The sequence below is a fragment of the Apodemus sylvaticus genome, chromosome 20 (genome assembly GCF_947179515.1).
Source record: "Apodemus sylvaticus chromosome 20, mApoSyl1.1, whole genome shotgun sequence".
NCBI lineage: Eukaryota > Metazoa > Chordata > Mammalia > Rodentia > Muridae > Apodemus > Apodemus sylvaticus.
Genome location: NC_067491.1, coordinates 61,897,623 through 61,918,524, shown reverse-complemented (window position 1 = coordinate 61,918,524; position 20,902 = coordinate 61,897,623). Strand labels below are relative to the sequence as shown.

Below are 20,902 nucleotides of genomic sequence, written 5' to 3'. Positions count from 1 at the left end.
ATTCAACAGGTATGTTCTTATGTCACAGTCAGAATTAAAGAAAATGTGGAGAGAAAACACAGTAATATGCTCATATTATCAAAACTTCCATTACTATATCACCTGTGTTTCTTTCTTGTATTACAGGTGCAGGAGACAACGTAATGTATCAAAATTCATTGAAGAAAGTCATTGCCTATACATTCTTTTAGTTATTATGTTGTACAACCTTCATGGCAATCAAACTAACAGGAAAATGCAAGCACGTCTACACTACAGAACAATGTATTTATTCTGCCTTAAAATTGTTTTATTGACTGAAAATAGTCCCTGCTTATGATACATTTGTTGAGTAACTCCATGAAAGAAACATAGAGACCCCCTCAGCATATGATATGTTCTTTGGAGACATGTGGGGAATTTCTCTAATACCCTCATGTCAAAAAAAAAAAGGGAATGAGTGTTTAAGAGGGCAATGAATTTTATATATATATATATATATTCAATGTTCCAGAATGGATTAAGATCAAATTATTAACCCGACTTCTACCTTGAAATTAAGTTATGCATCTGAAGTAATAACTTCACCTTGGTAGTAGGTTACACAAGAATGTGACACAAATGTGACACAAAGGGTATGCAGGAGTAAACTGGCCAAGTATTGGTATGTAGACATGCATGTATGAAAGATAGAATTGTCTCAGAATCCTAAAAACCATAGGAGAGTAAAAAGTGAACTTAAGACCAATACTATTAAGTTTTGTGGAGCATGGTGCACCTTTAATTAAGTTCATCAGTTCTGGTATGGGTCTTTAATGTGTATTTATATTTTTCCAACAGTGATTTCCTTTGATGTGATATGTGGGCATTATCTTGAAGGGCTCTTGAATAAATTCTTTCTTTGTAAACATTTTAGGCCATAAACACAGAGGCAGAAAGCAACACTGGGGTGTTTCAGTCTTGGAGTAATTATTGTGATTCCTAGTCGAAATGAAAGTATGTCCTTTGATGCTGTAACCTGTTTGTCACTGAGTGAGGTGACTCATATGGATAGCCTGAAGGATAAAGTGCCATAGAACTCTCACAGGGTGAATGGAAGGATCCTTGCACATATCTCTGGCTGATTAGAGTGAAATATTCTGTCATCATGTCAACAACAACAGTGCAAACACACTCACACACACACAGGCACGCACATGCAAACACATATGAGCACTGAATATATATATATGTAACACCCCATAGGTTGTACCATTCCACGACTTAGATCTTGGCAGAAACATCTCTTAATATGCTCTTCTCTTGGCTTTTTATCTTCTGGTTTTTACAGATGCGAACACCTATCTGGATCATTGCAGCCCTTTTCGGCCTAACAGAATCAGAATACATGCTACACCATGATGGGTCTGTGGTCATTGGTGCATTTTTTCCTCTCTTAAGTGACACTGCTACAAGTTTAACAATAGATTGGAAAACATTACCATTGGGCACATCTAATGGTTTACGGTAAGTGATTTGTATCAACTCATTTCAAATTATTTGTCCTACTTTAAGTGTGGATTTGAACACTATTCCAAGAATTTCTCCTCATGAGGTTTCCTTCATATACTCCCTTCCAAGATCCTCTGTTTAATTTTCTTTTCTTGGTGACTCCTTATGTCCTCTCAAGTGAGAAGAGAAATATGTCATTAGAGTTTTGTGTTTCATATTTGGTCATTGCAGTTTGATCACCTTTCACCATGCTGTCTGTAATTCCTCAGACTGTGAGCACATATTATGCCAGTCCTGTACTACAAGGGATGTTGGCAGTAGCCTGACACAACACTTCAGAGAATCGGGGAGTTTCATTTGTGATTGTATTAGAGCAGGTAATACCTTTGAAATCTGTTACATTGTAATACCTCCTCAGGTTCTAGAGTGATCAGTGTTGCTGTGTCAGCTGACACAGATTTGAATGCAGTGATGGCAGAATTAGAAATTCATCTCTCTTCAGGGGAAATCATTTGAAATGTAAATAAATTTTATCGAATTAAAAAAATATTTAAAAAAAGAAATTTATCTCTCTTCACTTTTATTTTCGATCCTTAACATTTTGCAGAGTATTGAAAGCTAATATTTTTTAATTCATATGATTTCAGATTTTTATCCATTGCAACCTATTTAATTTATCAATTTCCACTATGCAATACTTGATTTCATGAATTTATTCATACAGTAATATTCTGAGATTATGTCACTGAAGGCCCTTTCCTAGACAGTCTAAAATCTGCAGGAACAGCAGATTTAGACAAAGTTTGCTTCAACTTCCTTGGTAATCTCAGACATAAATAGCAATGTACAATAATTTTTCAAGGAAATAAAGTGTATATTGTAGCATGCTGAAATTTCTATCAGGGTATATATAAACTAAAGAACTGAAATAGAGAAACAAAGTACACACTCAACTCTGAATTCAACCTGGGGAAGGAAAACTGTGCAATGAATGTCCTGCTTCTGGTTAGTTGCTGGAAAATTGCTGAATGTCTAAGTGGATTTAGTCTAAGTAGAAACATTGCTAACACTTTGCTTGCAAATTGGTATGGTGATAAATTGTTAGGTCAAGGCAGTGTAGAAGGGAAATGATTCAGAAATAAAACATCATTAGGTGAAGAAGACATTTTTCATATTTTGAAATAAATTTTAATATTAAAGATGATCAGAGTGATCCAAAAATTCACAACCAGCTGAAATATTTCATGTGGCTCTCTAAATGCCCCAGGTATATATCTTTTTTAACTTTGCAAGAACCATGGATGCACTTGATAAATCTTTTACACTGTTGTGCAGTTGCACCACATCAGGAACCACTTTGCACTATGCCCCATGTCTGTCCAGACAGTGTAGTGGGAGCAATCTCACTGCAAAAGCACATTTGCAGTAGAACAGCTCATCAAATGCTAACAAGTGGAAAATGACTTGTCAGATGATTTAACAAGATATGAAATAAGACAACAGAATTTGGGAAGTGATTTCTTTGTCCATGTATGATAAATATATTTATATATTAAAGTATAAATATATTAAATATATTTATATTCACCTTATTTAATGTAATTTAAAAATATCTAGTTTTCTACAAGAAAGGGTATCTGAATATAAAGTATTCATATAAAGTAAATATAGAGTAAGATCTATTAAATTTCATTCATGCTTCTGATTAAATCTTTTATAATAGAGTGATGCGGTGCACAGTCATTTTGAAAAAGGATCTTTCTGGTATTCTTCCTTTTCCGTTTCTATGTGCACAAGTGCAAGCGTCAGGATCACAATGAACACAATGATTATGTGCTTTAGAGTGGCTAGGATTATGAACCTTAACACTGGAGTTTCAATTTACGTGTGTGTAATTGAACTCATTTTCTGATTTTTTATTATTATCCATTTTGCAATAGTTTAGTGGAAGGTATTTTTTTAATCCAAAAAATATTTTGGAATCATAAACAGCAGGCAAGCATGAAAACCCCAAGCTGAAGTGTTTCCCAATAAAATGCAGTCTGCATGTTTGATCCATTTTATATACTGGTGTTTATAAAACTATAACTTTTTTCAGCAAAAATATTGCTAGTGATGCCTTCAGTTACAAGGATATTAGTGGATATCAAACAACCCAAAACATCCTAATCATTAAACTGTAGTATTTTTGGTGTAAGGTGATTTAAATTAACGAGATAACATGACAATAGTACTGTGAAAGTGAAAGTACATGGTAATAAACAAAAGAACAAGTTCTTTTTTTTTTGTTGTTTTTGCTTTTTTTTTGTTGTTGTTGTTGTTGTTGTTTGGAGACAGCGCTTCTCTGTATAGCCCTGGCTGTCCTGCACCTCACTCAGTAGACCAGGCTGGCGTCCAACTGAGAAATCTGCCTGCGTCTGCCTCCCAGAGTGCTGGGATTACGTGTGTGCAACCACCGCCTGTCAAAGAACAAGTTCTTTATCCACACATGACACTAATATTTGTTACATTGTGAATATTCTTGCATTGTCCCTTAAGCCCTATTTCTTACTCATGGTCTCAAAATCTGTACCTCAGAGCTAATCCACTTGTCAGTGAGAACATGCCATGTTCATCTTCCTGGGTCTGGGTAAGCTTGCTCTGGATAAATTTTTCTAGTTCCAAATTCCATGATGCCCTATTAAAGAGTTGTGTACTATGGCAGTATGTAAACTTAACACATTTTTTCTATTCTTTGGCTGAGGGATATCTAGATTGCTTCTGGTTTCTGGCTGTTATTAAGTAAGTTGCAAAGAACATGGTTGAGCAAATGTCCTTGGGCTCAACAGTAGAATATTTTGATGTAAGCTCAGAAGAGTTATGGCTGGCTATTGAGTTGCTGATGGAAAAGGTCTCTGTAAAAGTTTGCCATGAATGGAGGAGCAAGCACACCCTTTCCTTGAGGTCCTCACCAGCGTCAACTGTCACTTTTGTTTCTGATCTTAGCCAAGCAGACATGTGTAAGATGAAATCACGGAATCATTTTGATTTACATTATTCTGTTGAATTTTGAACATTTATTTAAATGTTTCCCAGACACTTAAGATTTTTCTGTTGAAAATTCTGTTCAGATATGTATTGCATTTTAATTGAAATATTTGATTTGAAATATTTGTTTTCTAGTCTCTTAAGTACTCTAAATATTTTGGATAATAGCTATCTGCAAGAAGTGGAATTGGTGAAAATCTTTCTGCATTCTGAAGACTGCTGTTTTGAACAACTGGTCTTTCCTTGGCCTTACCAAACCATTTTTATTATCATTTTATTAGCTGCGATAATGTACAGTAACTGCATGATTGGTGTTCTGTTCAGAAAGTCTTTCCTCTTCAATGCATTCAATGGTTTGCCCTAATTTCTCTAGGATTATATTCAGTATTTCTGGTCTAATGTTAATATCTTTGATCTATTTGGAATTTAGGTTTGTGCAAAAAGCTAGATGTGCATCTATTTGCATTCTATAATCATTGGCATCTAGTGAGACCACAACAATTCATGGAAAATACTTTCTTATTTACAATTGTACAATTTTTGGATTTTTATCTGAGATTAAGTGTCCATAGGTGTATGGATTCCAATGAGGGTTTTTCGTTTAATTCTATTAACAAACCTGTTTGTTTTAAGCTAAAACAATGATGGTTTTAGTACTATTGCTCTGTAGTACAGTTTGAAATCAGGGAAAGTAATACCTTGGGATTTTCTTTATTGTACATAATTGTTTCATCTATAGTGGCATTTTATTTCTACGTATGAAGATACATATTCTTTTAAGTTTTGAAAAGTATTCTGTTGTAATTTTTATAATGATTAAGTTGAAACAGGAGATTTCTTTTGATTAGAAGGCCATTTTCATTATGTTGATCCTACTATTACATCAGCTCTTGAGATCTTTCTGTCTTCTGACATCTTCAATTTATTTTCAGTGACTGAACATTTTTATTATACATTTTTTTTAGGTTTACGATATATATATGCACATTTTCTTTTTTTTTTTTAATTCCAAAAAAAATTTTTGCATCCATTTTTTTTATTCGATATATTTTATTTACATTTCAAATGATTTCCCCTTTTCTAGCCACCCCACTCCCCGAAAGTCCCGTAAGCCCCCTTCTCTTCCCCTGTCCTCCCACCCACCCCTTCCTACTTCCCCATTCTGGTTTTGCCAAACACTGTTTCACTGAGTCTTTCCAGAACCAGGGGCCACTCCTCCTTTCTTCTTGTACCTCATTTGATGTGTGGATTATGTTTTGGGTATTCCAGTTTTCTAGGTTAATAACCACTTATTAGTGAGTGCATACCATGATTCACCTTTTGAGTCTGGGTTACCTCACTTAGTATGATGTTCTCTAGCTCCATCCATTTGCCTAAGAATTTCATGAATTCATTGTTTCTAATGGCTGAATAGTACTCCATTGTGTAGATATACCACATTTTTTGCATCCACTCTTCTGTTGAGGGATACCTGGGTTCTTTCCAGCATCTGGCAATTATAAATAGGGCTGCTATGAACATAGTAGAGCATGTATCCTTATTACATGGTGGGGAGTCCTCTGGGTATATGCCCAGGAGTGGTATAGCAGGATCTTCTGGAAGTGAGGTGCCCAGTTTTCGGAGGAACCGCCAGACTGATTTCCAGAGTGATTGTACCAATTTGCAACCCCACCAGCAGTGGAGGAGTGTTCCTCTTTCTCCACACCCTCTCCAACACCTGCTGTCTCCTGAATTTTTAATCTTAGCCATTCTGACTGGTGTAAGATGATATCTTAGCGTTGTTTTGATTTGCATTTCCCTAATGACTAATGAAGTTGAGCATTTTTTAAGATGCTTCTCCGCCATCCGAAGTTCTTCAGGTGAGAATTCTTTGTTTAACTCTGTACCCCATTTTTAATAGGGTTGTTCGGTTTTCTAGAGTCTAACTTCTTGAGTTCTTTATATATATTGGATGTTACCCTCTATCTGATGTAGGATTGGTGAAGATCTTTTCCCAATTTGTTGGTTGCCAATTTGTCCTCTTGATGGTGTCCTTTGCCTTACAGAAACTTTGTAATTTTATGAGGTCCCATTTGTCAATTCTGGCTCTTAGAGCATACGCTATTGGTGTTCTGTTCAGAAACTTTCTCCCTGTACCGATATCCTCAAGGGTCTTCCCCAGTTTCTTTTCTATTAGCTTCAGAATGTCTGGCTTTATGTGGAGGTCCTTGATCCATTTGGATTTGAGCTTAGTACAAGGAGACAAGGATGGATCAATTCGCATTCTTCTGCATGCTGACCTCCAGTTGAACCAGCACCATTTGTTGAAAAGGCTATCTTTTTTCCCATTGGATGTTTTCAGCCTCTTTGTCGAGGATCAAGTGGCCATAGGTGTGTGGGTTCATTTCTGGATCTTCAATCCTATTCCATTGATCCTCCTGCCTGTCACTGTACCAATACCATGCAGTTTTTCACACTATTGCTCTGTAGTATTGCTTGAGGTCAGGGATACTGATTCCCCCAGATTTTCTTTTGTTGCTGAGATTAGTTTTAGCTATCCTGGGTTTTTTGTTGTTCCAGATGAATTTGAAAATTGCTCTTTCTAACTCTGTGAAGAATTGAGTTGGGATTTTGATGGGTATTGCATTGAATCTGTATAGTGCTTTAGGCAAAATGGCCATTTTAACTATATTAATTCTACCCATCCATGAGCATGGGAGGTTTTCCCATTTTTTGAGGTCTTCTTCCATTTCCTTCTTCAGAATCTTGAAGTTCTTGTCATACAGATCTTTCACATGTTTGGTAAGAGTCACCCCAAGATACTTTATACTTTTTGTGGCTATTGTGAAGGGGGTCATTTCCCTAATTTCTTTCTCAGCCTGCTTCTCCTTTGAGTATAGGAAGGCCACTGATTTGCTTGATTTGATTTCATAACCCACCACTTTGCTGAAGTTGTTTATCAGCTGTAGGAGCTCTCTAGTGGAGTTTTTTGGGTCACTTAGGTAAACTATCATGTCGTCTGCAAATAATGATAGTTTGACTTCTTCCTTTCCAATTTGTATCCCTTTGACCTCCTTATGTTGTCGAATTGCCCAAGCTAGTACCTCAAGTACAATATTGAAAAGATAAGGAGAAAGGGGGCAGCCTTGTCTGGTCCCTGATTTCAGTGGGATTGCTTCAAGTTTCTCTCCATTTAGTTTGATGCTGGCTACCGGTTTGCTGTATATTGCTTTTACTCTGTTTAGGTATGGGCCTTGAATTCCTGCTCTCTCCAAGACTTTAAGCATGAAAGGATGCTGAATTTTGTCAAATGCTTTTTCAGCATCCAATGAAATGACCATGTGGTTTTTTTCTTTGAGTTTGTTTATGTAGTGGATTGTATTGATGGATTTCCGACTATACATGTTTTTAACTTGCTTGGTGTTTGGCACCACAATATTTTTATATAAATTGTGGCTGTTGTAAAGGGTGGTTCACTAGCAATTTCTTCCTTTGTCTCCTTATTGATTCCATGTAGGATGGTTATTGATAATATTTAGTTAGTTTAGTATATGCGACTTTGGACTCACTTATTTATATTATCATATCATCTGTGAATAGTGATATTTTGATAGCTTCCTTTTCAATTTGAATTCCCATAAACTCCTTTTCTGTTTTATTGTTCAATCTGCAACTTCAAGTACTATATTAAATAGTTCTGGAGATAGTGGACAGCTTTGTCTTGTTCCTGATGTTTGAAGAATTGCTTCCTTGGATTTAGGCTTGGTGTAAACTGGCTTTCTTAAGTGTATGTCCCTTATACCACAGATCAGTAGAAAACTATTTATCTTTTTTCTTTATTTGGTATATTTTTTATTTACATTTCAAATGATTTCCCCTTCCCTAGCCGCCCCACTTCCAAAAAGTCCCGTAAGCCCCCTTCTCTCCCTCTGTCCTCCCACCCACCCCTTCCCACTTCCCAGTTCTGGTTTTGCTGAATACTGCTTCATTGAGTCTTTCCAGAACAAGGGGCCATTCTTCCTTGCTTCTTGTACCTCATTTGATGTGTAGATTATGTTTTGGGTAATCCAGGTTTCTAGGTTACTATCCACTTATAAGTGAGTGCATACCATGATTCATCTTTTGAGTCTGGGTTACCTCACTTAGTATGATGTTCTCTAGCTCCATCCATTTACCTAAGAATTTCATGAATTCATTGTTTCTAATGGCTGAATAGTAATCCATTGTGTAGATATACCACATTTTTTGCATTCACTCTTCTGTTGAGGGATACCTGGGTTCCTTCCAGCACCTGGCAATCATAAATAGGGCTGCTATGAACATAGTAGAGCATGTATCCTTAATACATGGTAGGGAATCCTCTGGGTATATGCCCAGGAGTGGTATAGCAGGATCTTCTGGAAGTGAGGTGCCCAGTTGTCGGAGGAACTGCCAGACTGATTTCCAGAGTGGTTGTACCAATTTGCAACCCCACCAGCAGTGGAGGAGTGTTCCACTTTCTCCACACCCTCTCCAACACCTGCTATCTCCGGAATTTTTAATCTTAGCCATTCTGACTGTGAAGGTGTAAGGTGAAATCTCAGGGTTGTTTTGATTTGCATTTCCCTAATAACCATTGAAGTTGAGCATTTTTTAAGATGTGTCTCAGCAATCAGATGTTCTTCAGGTGAGAATTCTTTGTTTAAGTCTGTACCCCATTTTTTAATAGGGTTGTTTGGTTTTCTGGAGTCTAACTTCTTGAGTTCTTTATATATATTGGATATTAGCCCTCTATCTGATGTAGGATTGGTGAAGATCTTCTCCCAATTTGTTGGTTGCCGATTTGTCCTCTTGATGGTGTCCTTTGCCTTACAGAAACTTTGTAATTTTATGAGGTCCCATTTGTCAATTCTTGCTCTTAGAGCATACGCTATTGGTGTTCTGTTCAGAAACTTTCTCCCTGTACCGATGTCCTCAAGGGTCTTCCCAAGTTTCTTTTCTATTAACTTCATAGTGTCTGGCTTTATGTGGAGGTCCTTGATCCATTTGGATTTGAGCTTAGTACAAGGAGACAAGGATGGATCAATTTGCATTCTTCTGCATGCTGACCTCCAGTTGAACCAGCACCATTTGTTGAAAAGGCTATCTTTTTTCCATTGGATGTTCTCAGCCTCTTTGTCGAGGATCAAGTGGCCATAGGTGTGTGGGTTCATTTCTGGATCTTCAATCCTGTTCCATTGATCCTCCTTCCTGTCACTGTACCAATACCATGCAGTTTTTAACACTATTGCTCTGTAGTATTGCTTGAGGTCAGGGATACTGATTCCCCCAGAATTTCTTTTGTTGCTGAGAATAGTTTTAGCTATCCTGGGTTTTTTGTTATTCCAGATGAATTTGATAATTGCTCTTTCTAACTCTGTGAAGAACTGAGTTGGGATTTTGATGGATATTGCATTGAATCTCTATATTGCTTTTGGCAAAATGGCCATTTTAACTATATTGATTCTACTGATCCATGAGCATGGGAGCTTTTCCCATTTTTTGAAGTCTCCTTCCATTTCCTTCTTCAGAGTCTTGAAGTTCTTGTCATACAGATCTTTCACATGTTTGGTAAGAGTCACCCCAAGATACTTTATACTGTTTGTTGTTATTGTGAAGGGGTTCATTTCCCTAATTTCTTTCTCAGCCTGCTTATCCTTTGAGTATAGGAAGGCTACTGATTTGCTTGAGTTGATTTTATAACCTGCCACTTTGCTGAAGTTGTTTTTCAGCTGTAGGAGTTCTCTAGTGGAGTTTTTTAGGTCACTTAGGTAGACTATCATGTCATCTGCAAATAATGATAGTTTGACTTCTTACTTTGACTTCTTCCTTTCCAATTTGTTTAAACTTTGTTTTTTATATTGTCCAAGATTTTTCTGGATGTTTTGGGTCTGGAATGTTTTTAAATTTAACATTTTATTTGAAAGATGTATCTATTTTATCTATGCTGTCTTCTTTTTTCTTATACAAATACATTATTTATCATTTTTGTTTATATTTAAAATGAGAATTCCCTTCCCAGTTCCACTTCCACAAAGCTCCCCATCACATTAGCCCTCACCCCCTACTCTTTACCTCTAAGAGGGTGCTCCTCCACCCACTCACCTCCTTCAGCCTCACCAGTCTAGCATCCCTTTACACAGAGAATCATGCCTCCTTCCCCTCCCTTGATGTCAGAGAAGGCCATCCTCTTCTCCATTTGTATCTGGAATCATGTCTTGGTTCATGTACAATCTTTGATTGCTTGTTTAGTCCCTGGGAGGCCTGGATGGTCCAGTTACTTGATGTTGCTCTTCATATGGGGTTGCAATCCCCTTCAGCTCCTACAGTTCTTCCCCTTCTCTTGTATTGGGGTCCCTGTGTTCAGTCCAGTAGTTGCCTGTTAGTGTCTCCATTAGTAATAATCAGTGGCTGGCATAACCTCTCAGAGAACAGTCATACCAGGCTCCTTCCAGCAAGCCCTTGACATGGACAATATTGTGGGGGTTTGGTTCTACAGGTAGGATGAATTCCTAGTTGGGGTGGCCTCTAGATGGCTTTTCCTTCAGTCTCTCTTCCATTTTTGTCACTCTCTTTCCTTTGGACAGGAATATTTCTGGATTTAAAGTTTCGAATTACATGGGTGGCATCATGATTCAATTGGGAGTCATGACGATCTACTGGAGGTTGTCTGTACAGGTTTTGTATCTCTTTCTTGGATATTACTACTAAAGCCATCCCCATTGCATCCTGGGAGCCTCTCACTTTCCTGGATTCTGGGACTGTCTTCTGGCTGCCCTCATTTCCCCATCTCCACTGCTACTTGTTTCTGTTTTATTTTCTGTCTTCTCTCCTGTCTCTTCCATTACCTGTTCATGCCCCTCCTTTTTGCCCTCCTGCTCCTCTATCCCTCTCAGGTTGCTCCTGTTCTCTAACTCTGTTGGTGTGCTTTATAGTTCTTTAATTATGTTTAGGTATGGAATTGAATTCCGGATCTCTCCTATACTTTTAGCATGAGGGGGTGTTTTATTTTTCAAAAGTTTTTCAGGATCCAATGAGAAGATCATGTGGGTTTTTGTTTGTTTGACATTGTTTATATAATGGATTAAGTTGATGGATTTCCATATATTGAACCATCTCTGCAACCCTGAGATGAAGCACAATTGATCATGGTGAATAATCATTTTGATGTGTTCTTGGATTCATTTTGCTAGAATTCTATTGAATGTTTTTACATCAATATTCATAAGGGAAATTGTTAACTGTTCTGAAGTTCTCTTTCTTTGTTGGGTCTTTGTGTGGTTTAGCGTAAATGAGGCTTTACAAAGCATAAATGAGGCTTTGTAAAATGTATTGGGTAGTGTTCCTTCTGTTTTTATTTTGTGAAAGAGTTTGGGATTATTGGTATTAGGACGTCTCTAAATCTGATAGAAATCTACCCTCAAATCTTCTAGCCCTGTGCATTTTTTTGGTTGGCAAAGTTTTAATGGCTGCATCTCTTTCTTTCTTTCTTTTTTTATTGAGTATCTTCTTCATTTACATTACCAATGGTAAAACCTTTCCCAATATACCCCCTCCCAAAAGCGCCCCCCAAAGATTCCCTACCCCTCCTCCCACCCCCTGCCTCCATGTATATGCCCCTCTACCCAACACAGTCCCACCTCCCCCCCACATTCCCCCTGTTCGTTTCCCTTTGTTGGGGCCTCTATTGAGCCTTTACATGACCAAAGACCACTCCTCTCACTGATGCCTAACAAGGCCGTCCTCTGACACATTTTTGGCTGGAAGCATGTGTACCCCTTTGTTGATAGTTCAGTCCCTGGGAGTCTTGGGGTGTCTGGGTGTCCGAAGTCATTGTTCTTCCCATGGGGCTATATGCCCCTTCAGTCCTCCGGACCTCCCTCCATATCGTCCGTTGGGGACCCCAAGCCCAGTCCAATAGTTGGTTGCTCGCTTCTGCCTCTGTATTTGTAAGGCTCTGGCAGGGCCCCTCTGGAGACAGCCATGGCATGCTCCTTTTGGTACACGCTTCTTGTCATAGTATCAGTGTTTGGTGACTGTTTATAGGATGAATCTCCATGTAGGGCAGTCACTGGGTGGCCTTTACTTCAGACTCTGCTCCACACATTGCCTCCCTTATTGCTCCTGTGAGTATTATGGATACAGAAACTGTGGTATATATACCCAATAGAATACTATTCAGCTATTAAAAACAATGAATTCATGAAATTCTTAGGCAAATGGATGAAAATGGAAAGTGTCATCCTGAGTGAGGTAACCAATCACAAATGAATGCACATGGTATGCACTCACTAATAAGCAGATGCTAGTCCAAAAGCTCAAAATAAACAATTTACAATTCACCCAGAACAGGAAGCTCACGAAGAAGGAGGACTTAAGTGAGGGTGCTATGGTTCCTCTGAGAAAGGGACTTCCAGTTTTGTTGAGTATAGGCTATGGTATTAGGACCTGATAATTTCTTTAAATTCCTCCATCTCTGTTGCTATGTCTCCCTTTTCATTTATGACATTGTTAATTTGGATACTGTCTCTGTGGGTCAAATTAGTTTGGCTAAGTATTTCCACTATCTTGTTGATAAAGAAACAGCAACTGCTTTTGCTGATTCTTTATATAGTTCTTTTTGTTTCTACTTGGTTGATTTCATCCTCAAGTTTGATTATTTCCAGCTGTCTACTCCTCTTTGGTGTATTTGCTTATTTCTGTAAGAGAGCTTTCAGGTATGCTGTTAAACTGCTAGTGTATGCTCCCTCCAGTTACTTTTTGGAGGTTCTCAGAGCTATGAGCATTCCTCTTAGCACAGCTTTCACTGTGCCCCATAAGTTTGGGTATGATGTGTCTTTCATTTTCATTGAATTCTAGAAGTCTTTCATTTCCTTCTTTATTTCTTCCCTGACCAAGTTACCATTGAGGAGATAGATGTTCAACTTCTATGTGTACATGGTCTTCCTGTTTTTGTAGTTATCGAAGATCAGCCTCATTCTGTGGTGGTCTGATAGAATACATGGGATTAACTCAAAATTCTTGGATCTGTTAATGTTGATTTTGTGTCCAAATTATATGGTAGATTTTTGAGAAGGTACCAAGGTGAGAAGAAGGTTTATTATTTTGCTTTAGAGTTAAATCATCTGTAGTTAAAAGTTAAATCCATTTGTTTCATAACTTCTGTTAGTTTCACTGTGTCTCTCTCTTTAGTTTCTGTATCCATGATCTGACCATTGGTTAGTTTGAAGTATTAAAGTACCCCACTATTATTGTGAGGTTCACTGTGTGCGTTGAGCTTTAATAAAATTTCTATTATGATTGTGGGTACCCTTGCATTTGTAGCACAGATGTTCAGAATTGAGAGCTCTCCTTGACAGATTTTTCATCTGATGAGTATGAAGTGTCCTTCCTTATCTTTTTTGAAAACTTTTGGTTGTAAGTAGATTTTATTCATATTGGAATCGCTACTCCAGCTTCTTTCCTGAGACCATTTGCTTTGAAAATTGTTTTCCAGCCCTTTACCCTGAGGTATTTTCTGTTTTTGTCTGTGAGGTATGCTTCCTGTATGCAGCAAAATGCTGTAGCCTGTTCACATATCCAGTCTGTTAGTCTATATCTTTTTATTGGGGAATTGAGTCTATTGATATTAAGAGATGTTAGGAAATAGTGATTGTTGTTTCCTGTTATTTTTATTGTTAGAGATGAAATTATGTTCTTTTCTTTTGGGTATCTTCTTTGGGGTTCCTTGAAAGAAGATTACATTCTTCTGTTTCTAGGGTGTAGTTTCCCTCCTCCTGTTGGAATTTTCCATCTGTTACCCTTTTTAGGGCTGAATTTGTAGAAAGTTACTAGCCTGGGCTGGCATTTGTCTTCTCTTAGGGTTTGTATGATATCTGCTGAGGATCTTCTAGCTCTCATAGTTTCTGTTGAGAAGTCTGGTGTAATCCTGATAGGTCTGCCTTTATATGTTACCTGACCTTTTAAACTTACTGCTTTTAATATTCTTTGTTTTGTGCATTTTGTGTTTTGACTATTATGTAATGAGAGGAACATATGTTCTGGTTCAGTCTGTTTGGAGTTCGGTAGGCTTCTTATATATTCATGGGCATCTCTTTCTTTAGGTTATGGAAGTTTTCTTCTATAATTTTATTGAAGGTATTTACTTGCCCTCTCTGTCGGGAATCTTTGTTCTATTCTATACCTATTATCCTTAGGTTTAGTCTTCTCATTGTGTCTTGGATTCCCAGGATGTTTTAAGTTAGGAACTTTTTTTGATTTAGTGGTTGCTTTGATTGTTGTGTCAATATTTTCTAAGGTGTCTTCTGTACCTTATAGGTTATAGGTATAATAGTTATGAGTTCCCAATATGAATTTTGTGATACTTCTATGCAGGACGGATATACGAAACTACCAACTTGTTTTGGCCATGTTATTTGCCATCAATGAAATCAACTTGAACCCTCATGTTTTACCAAACACGTCTCTGGGACTTCAGATATATAATCTCCCAGATATTGAAAGGAACATTATGAAGAGTGTATTCTATTGGCTCACAGGTTTGAGCATATTTATCCCTAATTACAATTGTAGAAAAAAGTGGAAATCAGCTGCTAGACTTACTGGAATATCATGGAAATCATCTGAAATCATTGGGACATTGTTGGTTCGTTACAAATTTCCTCAGGTGAGTGCACATGATGTGAGTGGTGGGAAGCCAGCTTTCCTTTCTCAGAATTAGCTGCTTGCAAAATGAAAAGGAGAGATTTTGATTAATTGGCATTAAAGAGCAAATACAAAGACAAATATGGACACAGTCTGTTCTTCATTTCCTTTGATGTAGAGTAAGAAGGATGAACAGTACACAAGGCAATTTAAAACTTTGATACTTTTAATAATTTTTCTGGAAACCCTCAGGAGGTGAGATGTGACATTAAGAACTATTGAGCAGAGTATCAACTTTATAACTGAAATCGGGTTTTTAAGACTAAGACTATTTAAATGACATTTATTGTTCTCCTTTTTAAAATACTGATTTCCTTCCAGCTTACTGTTGGGCCTTTTGATCATGCAAAGGTTGACACAAATCAGTTTACATCTCTGTACCAGGTAGCCCCCAAAGACACGGCTCTGTTCTGTGGTATTGCCTCTTTGATGCTTCATTTCAGATGGACCTGGGTGGGGCTGCTCATCACAGATGACCACAAAGGTTCTCAGTTTGCATCAGATTTTAGAATGGAGATGGAAAAGAACAAAGCCTGCATAGCTTTTGTGGAAACAGTATCATATGTGGGAGAATCAATATATCATTCGCTAACCTATGATCAGATGCGTACTCTAGAGTCATCAGCAGATGTGATTGTAATTTATGGACCCATTAATTTACTATTAACTGTAATAGTAAATATCCATAGAAAGTACACAATGAATAAAATCTGGGTTATGAGTAAAAAATGGATTAGCCCAAGTATTCGTCCATATACAGTGTTAAATTTATCGCATGGGGCTCTCATTTTTTCACCCCATCATGGGGAGATTGTTGGTTTCACAAAATTTATGCGGGAAGCCAATCCTGTTAAGTACCCAGAAGATACTTTTCTTCTTAACTTGTGGATGATTTTTTCAATTGCTCAAGATTGCATTCTGCACGTAAAATCATTGAAAACTGTCTGCCCAGTGCCTCTTTGGGATTGTTGCCAAGGAGTCTTTTTGAAATGGTCATGACTGAAGAGAGTTACGATGTGTATGATGCTGTGTATGCAGTGGCCCACAGTCTCCATGAGAAGAATCTCAATCAAATACAAGTTCAACCACAGGCAAATATTGATAGGACTCTGTTATCCCCCTGGCAGGTAATGTGCCTTTCTTTGTATTGTAAATTCACCAACATGTCACAGATGCCTGAAAAGCTCTCAAACTGGTAATGCTATATTATTTTTCCATTCAATAACCTATAAGACATAGTGCATATTTCAGTGCTTAGATATCAATATAGTTCAATGTCTATGTATATGATGAGTGGCCTGTAGAAGATTCTGTTCAACAGACTAATTCTTCTTTTTGTAGAAATAGCAGAGATAGCTGGGCATGGTGGCACACGCCTGTAATCCCAGCACTTGGGAGGCAGAAGTAGGCAGATTTCTAAGTTCGAGGCCAGCTTGGTCTACAGAGTGAGTTCCAGGACAGCTAGGACTACACAGAGAAACCCTGTCTTGAAAAAGAACCATAACCCCCAAGCAAACAAAAAAGGAAATAGCAGATATATTTGTCTTGACAATTTCTCAGTAGAAAAACCAAGACTTTCATTAATGTGCCGATCCCTGACGCATCTTCATGTCGTAGAGTTGGGAATACCCAGGGGATGCTCCACCATCTCAGAGAAGTTGATGGAGGTTGGGTGGTGAGATGGATTAGTCTAAAAAGAGGAACTGCAATCAGGATGGAACTGAATAATTACATTGAAAAGCATACAAAAACTATAAAAAAGGAAATGTAGATCCAAATTCTAGAGTAGATTTAGAAAGTAGAATGGGAATTGCCAAGAAAAGGTGATTAGAGGGTAAAGGCAATGAAAATGTTGTTTAGAGGACACCCCACTTTAGATAAATAAGAATAATTTGTTGTTTCACAGCATGACATATAGTTAGTTGTGATGGGTAGTCATAGTTGTCAATGTGACTGCATCTACAATCCAAATCCAAGTGCCAAGCTGGTGGTTATAATGGAGTTACCCTGTTAAGCTGTCTTGAGAGGTATGTGTCAGGCAACTTTGGGGCATTAGGTCATTTGATCTAGGGAAATTTTGTGTGACTTTTTATTCATAGGAACAATAAGCACTCTTTAAGTCAGTGAAGCATACTGGACAACTGTGTACCTCTGGGTTTCATAGAAGTCAACATACATGTAAGTCATGGCTACCAATTCATGTTAGGCTATGCTTTCTAGTTTGAAAACTGCCATTGTATTCTATGTTGCTAAGTTTATAAAACATTTGATTGTTTGAAATGCATGTTCTCATTCTTGCAAATAAACCAGAACAAAAAGAAAAAAGAAAAAAGGAAAAAAATCCAGGTTTTCAAGTTCATTTTACACAAAATATATACAAAATTCCTGTATGCCATTAGAATAAGTATGTGCTCTAAATCAGCCAACTCCTGATTATCCATCAAACTCAAATAACCTCGTCTTAAACATTGAGGCTGTAAAAATGTCAGGAAATATAAGGTTATACCTAGTTTTTCAAAGAAGTTGAGATCCATTCACTCCATAGTCCTTGAACATTTGGCAGTACTTGGAATAGTAATAAGATAGTTTCTTTAAACCATGGCAAAGTAATAGGGTCTTTTGTAGCATTTTAGAGATTCTTGGAATTATATTTTATTCTATTAGATAATAGTGAAAGAAATGAAGTAGCTTCAATCTTTTGAAAACGGATAAAAAGTTGTGACTTGTTTGCTGTATTATCTTTGATCATTTGGTTTTCTTGGCCTGGCATATTCTATGCAAACTGACATTTAAGAAAAAAATTATATTTATTTTCTCCTAAGCTTTCTTTTGTTGTGTTCAATCCCATAGATAATTAATTAAAACAGTGTTAACATCATATATTATTGTCAGGAAATATCTCCTTATTCATAATTAAATTATAAATCCATAACTTCAACTTCATCATAAGACTTCTCATATCTTTTAGCTTCACCCTTTTCTGAAGAATATTCAAGTCAAAAACTCTGTTGGTGACCCTGTGGTTCTGGACTGGAAAAGGAAGGCTGATCCAGAGTATGATATTAACAACGTTTGGAACTTTCCATCAGGTCTTTCACTATTGGTGAAAGTGGGTACATTTGTTCCTAGTGCTTCCAAGGATGAACAGTTGATGATATCTGAATACATGATTAACTGGCCCATAAGATTTACAGAGGTGTGTTTCTAAGTAAATCTTATATGCTTCTTGATGTAGTAAATCTTGGTTGTTAATACTTACCCCATCAATACACTCATAACTATTATTATTAAGAGTTTTACTGATCGCTCATTCTTGTGGAAGTGTTTTAAACATTTTTAAATTATCTAATCATTTTGACCTTTAAAGAAAGGTTATCAATTACTACTTTCTGACATCATTGTAACAAAAGAGATATCAGGCTGTTTACATTAACTTCCAGAGTCCAAGATAAATTTTTTTTCAAAATAACATAAATTGAACTTCCCTGAGAAGAGGAATCTTAGTATACATAGTATTTCTGAACTTCTTTCATCAAGGAAAACCTGTCGAGTATTATCATAAAACATGGTAGTGTGAGGGACCATTCATATGGGAGATATTTCCCTAATTTATTAAAAAATGGGATTAGAAAAAATTAGTGAAAAAACACCCTTACCAATAATAACCACAAATAATGTAAACTATTTTGGTGTAACTCTAACCAAGGAAATCAAAGACATGTATGAAAACAAATTCAAGTCCTTGAAGAAATAAACTGAATAAGATGTCAGAAGATGGAAACCTCTTTCATCCTCATGGATGAATTTGATTAACCTAGTGAACATTGGAAATTTAGAGTGTTCCCTAAATTTTACAAATTTCATAAAGGAATTTACAGATACAGTGTAATTACTATGAAAATTCTCAGACAATTATTTACAGACCTTCAAAGAGCAATTCTCAATTTCATATGGAAAAACAAAAACCAAGGATAGCTAAATGAACCTGAACAATAAAAAAACTTCTGGAGAAATCACCATCCTTGCCCTCAAAATGTAATACTGAGCAATGGTATAAAACCTTTATGGTTTCCTATAAAATGAAAGTAGTTGATCGGTGGAATGAAGTCAGTTCCCTGTAGTACATTTACGGAGACTTGATTTTTACAGAAGCCAAACCTTACAATGGAAAAAAGAAAGCATCTTCAACAAATGATGTCTCTCCCACTGAATATATGCTTGTAGAAGAATGCAAATAGAACAATATTTATCACTCTGAGGACACCCAAGACCAAGTGCTTCAAAAACCTCAACATAATACCAAGATACACAGAGTCTAATAGAAGAGAAAGTGGGAAATAGTTTTGAACCCATTGGCAGAGAAGACAATTTCCTGGACGGATCATGAAACCATTGATAACTGAACCTGAAACACTTCCATAAGGCAAAGGACATTATCAATAGGACAAAAATTGCAGCTGATAGACTGTGAAAAGATCTTCATTAACATTACATTCAGTAGAAGCCAAATATTCTAAATAATAAGTAATTCAAGAAATTAGATTCCTTAATTTGAAAAGCTAATAACAAAATTTTTAAAATGTGGTAAAGATCTAAATAGAGAATTCCCAAAGGGTAGCCTTGAATGTTTTAGAAGCAGTTAAAGAAATGTTCAACAACCCTAGTCATCAGGGAAATGCAAGTGAAAATGACCCTGAGAAATCATCTTACACCAATCAAAATGGCTAAGATAAAAAGAAAAGCTCAAGAGATAGCATATGGTAGTAAGGATATAGAGAAAGGGCAGCACTCCTCCGTTTCTGGTGAGATTGCAAACTTGTACAATCACACAGGAAAACAATGTGGCATTTTCTCAGAAAACTGTAAATAGTACTACGTGAAGACGTGTATATATACTGCTCCTGGGCATATAACCAAAACTGCTCTACCATATCAGAAAGACACTTGCTCTCCTATCTTTATAGTAACCTTGTTCATAATAGCCAGAAACTGTAAACAACCCAGATAGGCCTCAATGAAAAAATAGATTCAGAAAATGTGGTTCATTCACATAGTGGTCTACTATTCAGCTATTAAAACACTCGGCCATTATAAATTTTCAAGGAAAATGGATGGAACTAGAAAATATCCTCCCCAATGAGGTAACCCAGACCCAAAAGGCATGCACAGTATTTGCAAACTCTTGAGACAACATTAGTCATAAAGTATATATTAGCCCTGATTCAATCCACAGACCCAATGAAGCTAAACAAAGCAGGATACTGAAGCGAGGATATATGAATCTCTCTTAGAAGTGGTTTGAAACGGTCATAATGGGTAGAGTGAGGGAGGAACTGGGTGTGAGAGGGAAGGTGGTAGGGAATGGTGGTCTCAGTATCAGGTGTTGGGAGAGTTAGGAGAATGAAAGGCAATCTGTAGCTGCCATCAGTATAGGGTTTGGGGGAGTCACAAGGAAGTGTCAGAGTCATCGCTTTTGGAAGGGTACCAGTAGAAAATTCGGGTGACCATAGCTGAGAAAAATAGCAGATGTGTGGAGATGTGTAACATGAAGAGGACAAACAACTCCTATAGCCATGCTGGTCCTGCCTTGGGGGGATAAGGACAACAACACAGACACAAAAATTTCGACCCCAAATCTGTCCTGTTTAAAAGAAATGCAAGGATGGAAGAGAGATTGATAGAATGGCCAACCAATAATTGGCCC

The 20,902-nt window shown here is 37.1% G+C and overlaps 1 pseudogene; it reads left to right on the top strand.

Annotated features, from left to right (window-relative positions):
* The first annotated feature begins 1,270 nt into the window (after positions 1 to 1,270).
* Positions 1,271 to 20,902, top strand: part of LOC127670977 (vomeronasal type-2 receptor 116-like) — a 34,171-nt pseudogene continuing 14,539 nt past the window's right edge.